Here is a 4,293-nt window from a genome sequence, read left to right as displayed (position 1 = left end):
TTAAATTAAATGAAATTAAAAAATAATTTAATTAAAAACAGAAAACATAAGCTCCTATAAAAAATTAAAGGACAATTAATAAAAGAAGAACAACAATTGAATTAAAAGATGTAAGTTTCTGAAAATTAAATCAATTTAAAAAATTCCTTTTTCTAAAAATTTATTTAAATAAAGAAAAGAGAATAGAAATAAAACATGCTTCTAAAAATTAGAGTACATTAAAAAAATATATATTTTTATTTAAACAAAGCTCTGTTGACTGCTTCCTTTTAAACATCGAAAAGCTCGGCAAATCACAACTAGCAGTTTTCTAAGAAAAAAGCCTATTATTCAAAAAATACAAGAAAGTTTAACATGATTCTCCGCCCACAAACTCTAAATTAAACATTTTCATTGCCCACAAAGCTTGAAGACCGCCAAATGAAACCACCTTTTTATAGCTGTACTGAAAGTGGAATACCCATATTAGAGTCCATTTTGAAAATAAATTTTATTTTATTTAGCAAGCTATATTATAATTTTATTTTTGTTAATCAAACAAATATTACCTGTATTATACATTTCCATTTTCTTTTCTGAAGTATCTTTATCAATGCTGTCTACAAAAAAAAAAAATTTACTATTTGTAGAACTGTAAACTTTAAGAGCTGATACCACAATAGGAAAACTTTTTAAGAAAATTATGAGCATACACTTTTTTATCCTCGACAATTAATTTAGTGAACAGGCAAAAAGAAATCAATTTATGGATACTTTAATAAATTTCATTTTAGCCAGCAAGTAGCTTCCAGACCATAGTGCAGCGTTTCAATTGTCGAAAAAAAACTTTCAACTATCGTAGCCAGAAATACCCTATTATGCTACATAGTAATGAGATCTACTAAGAAAAATATGCACCAAAAGGAGCTACAATATAGCTATTCACCAAACAGAGCAAGTGACCTGGCACCAGGGCTGCCACTGACGGAAAAAATACAAGAAGAAAAATTTTTAAGTACTAACTTGGAGTAAATAAGCATCCTGGGAGGAAAATGGGGTATAGACGTTGTTCTGGGTATGCAGTCTCAGTTGTACGGCTACATCATATCTCAACTCTTGTATTCTCGTGTGCGCGCTATTGGCAACGTGAGCAACCCATGTACGAGCAGCGATTACTGATCCCAGTGGAGACTTGGGTCGCGGTAGAAAGAGAGCGTTTGTTCACCAGCAGGTGCCGCTGCAAAAGGGCGTCTATCTTGGAGCAAGCGGCTCGCTATACAAACATATAGTCGGTTGAGAAACGACATCCCTCGCAGAAATGGGTTGTGCGCTGGCTTAGAACCTGCCACGTAAAACCATTTTCCAGTGAAAAATAAAAATAAAGTCGCGGACCAGACCCCCCTTTTGATGATGACCAGGGCAAACTTCTACAGGGCTGTGATTTGAGGGCATGCACCTGGAATGTCTGGACCCCTAATGGGGAAGGTTCCTCTGTTCGGCTGGTTGATATGCTCCTAAGGACAAAAGCTAACATCGCCGTCATCCAAGAAAAGCTTGAGATGGGGCAAGGCAAACAATTTTTGGAACTTTGCGATGTCTAATACAGCTGCATATAAAGGAGTGCAAATTAGGTGTCGAAGAGTGCTGTCGTTCACCCCAGTGGGTAAGCGTCTAGCCACAATATGCACCAAAGCCAAGTTCGTCAATATCTCGCTCCTTTGCGCCCACGCCGCGATGGAAGAGAAAGATGAGCATTCAAAAATCTATTTTATGAGCGCTTAGAGAACACATACGAGCGCTGCCCTGTCAATATATAAAAATCGTGGTTGGCGACACCAATGCCAGTGCCGACAAGAAATGATATTTGTCCCTACCTTCGGAAAATTCAGCCTCCACAATTGACGGCCAATGCATTCAGCATTCGCTCATTACGTACCGCCACCAAAGAAGTAGCCAGATTTGAGCGCGCCCGAAAGAACAACTGGTACGATGAGAAGTGTCAAGAAGCTGCAGCGAAAAAGATGCCGCCTACGCTGCCACGCTGCGACGCGAGCAATGTGGTACCATTACAGGGAACTGAAGAGACGTATTTGCTGCAATATAAAGAGAAAGGACGAAATAGGTGCGTGCGAAGAGCTCGAAATGCAGTCCGACAGAAAAAACATCTGAAAATTTTACCAGAGAATTAGGGGATGTTTTCCTGACCAGGGCGAACTCCTGTAAGAAAAACCATGGCGATGCCCAGAACCTACTTAAATTATGGAAAAGACCTCCGATAAAAAAATCGACGCACACAGTATATTTGTCGACTTCAAAACCGCTTGCGGCAGTACTAAAAGGAGTTGCCTATACGCCGCGATCGCTGAATTTTGCATGCCCGAGAAACTGATACGGCTGTGTAAAATGGCATTGAGCAAGACGGCGACTGTCTTTCGTGTGATTTATTTAATCTGATTTTGTAGAAGATAATAAGGGTTGCAGAACTGAATTGCTCACGAACCATTTAGCAAGAGCGTGCAATTGCTGGCACATGCCGACGAAATCGACATCATCGTAAACAAAAACCACGAAGCCTCGTCTGCCGTTTCCTAGTTGGATAAGGAAACAAAGCAAATGGGTCTGGTGGTAATCGAGGACAAGACGAAGTATCTCCTGTCATTGGAGCCCACGTCAATGTTGGCAGTTATAAATTCGAGAAAGTTGAGAATTTATTTTACTTGAGAACCATTATTAACACCGATAATAATGTCTGAATTGAAATTCAATACAGAATCACTCTTGTCAACAAGTGTTATACAGCGGCTCCGTTGGCTTGGCCATATAATTTGAAAGGATACCGACGTTCCAACTCTGAATGTATTTAACACGCAACCCGCTGGTGGTAGCAGAGGAAGAGCGAGGCCCCCACTGCCATGGGAAGCCCAAGTGGAGAAGAACTTGACCTCACTTGACATTTCCAATTGGCGTCATTTGGCACAGAAGAGAAATGACTGGCGTGCTTTGTTGAACTCGGCCGAGATCGCTTAGAAGTTTACAGCGCCAAACCGGGTTTTCAAGCGTTTTTTCCGCCGACATTTTTCGGTTGTATTGATACCGCCCGGCGGGGTCGGCACAATGTTGACTGAGTGTTGATTGTAGTAATTTTTATTATTTTCACAAGTTTGGCAATGTTTTTATCCATTCTTAAATCCAGCAAATCTACATGCTCGCACGTACCGAAGAAATATTTAATTTTAATGATAATTTTCAAAACAAAAAACAATTGAAGAAAGCCGTCGTGCGCGGCAATTGTGTTTACTCTGACATATTTCACTGCGGAAACTATACAGCCGTTCACTTACCGCCGACCGCTTTACCGTCGTCCGCTGTTATTCTCGGTAGAGCTTTATGCGGTGCCATACATAAAAAAAAAACGTAATATTCCGAAGAATTGATAACCTTCTCCTTTTTTGAAGTCGGTTAAAAAATAAATAGTCGATAGTCGGGGGTTGTCTCGAGCACCCCTTGCCCCTACCTGGCTACGCCCATGATGAAGATCATACCGAAAATTATGTAGAATTAAAGCCGATTAAATTTTTCCCTGCACAAGGACGATTAGGTATTGAAAATGTCCTTTTCAAATTGCATCTTTGAATGTCCTTTAAATTTTGCAAAAATACATGTTAAGGACTAATATGCACTCGACCACTCCCTAGAATTTCGTCCTTCTAACTTTATTAGCTTAAAAGAATAAGATTAATTACAAGCGCATATTTTATGCCTATTCGTCCTTGCTAACCAACAAATTTTAGTTTTTTAAATTCTATAGATTTTTCGCTTTTATTTGGTTCCATATTTTTATTCTACATTGCACAGCATTTTTTAAACAATTTTTGGAACTATGCATATCTTTGAAACTACAAAGTACTTTCAAAAAAAAAATCCTGGCGAGAGAGAAAAACTAAAAACGCAATTTTACTTTATTTGGCCCACAGCTTTGTGAGTATATTGATTGTTTCGATTTTTTTTTGTTTTAGTCGCACGGTGTTATAGTTAAATTTCAATTAATGCATTTTGAGATTCATCATAAATTCTAATCTATATTTAATTAAAATGCAAAATCACTCAGCAAAGTTAAATTGGAATTAAAGGCCTACAATACAAAAAAAAAGTATCGAGTTGCCAATTAATTAGTCACTAATTAATTGTTTTAATTTATGAAGAATTTTTTGTATTTCTAAAATATCTGAAGAGCTATTTTTTGCAAATACGCATTTGAATTTCACCTTTTTTTTTTGTAATTTAATGTTCGCCAGTCAAAACAGCAGCAAAATA

The sequence above is a fragment of the Rhagoletis pomonella genome, unplaced genomic scaffold (assembly GCF_013731165.1).
Source record: "Rhagoletis pomonella isolate Grant_MI unplaced genomic scaffold, Rhpom_1.0 Rhpom_scaffold_00002, whole genome shotgun sequence".
In the NCBI taxonomy this organism is placed as follows: Eukaryota; Metazoa; Arthropoda; class Insecta; order Diptera; family Tephritidae; genus Rhagoletis; species Rhagoletis pomonella.
Note: the sequence above shows the minus strand (reverse complement) of the source record.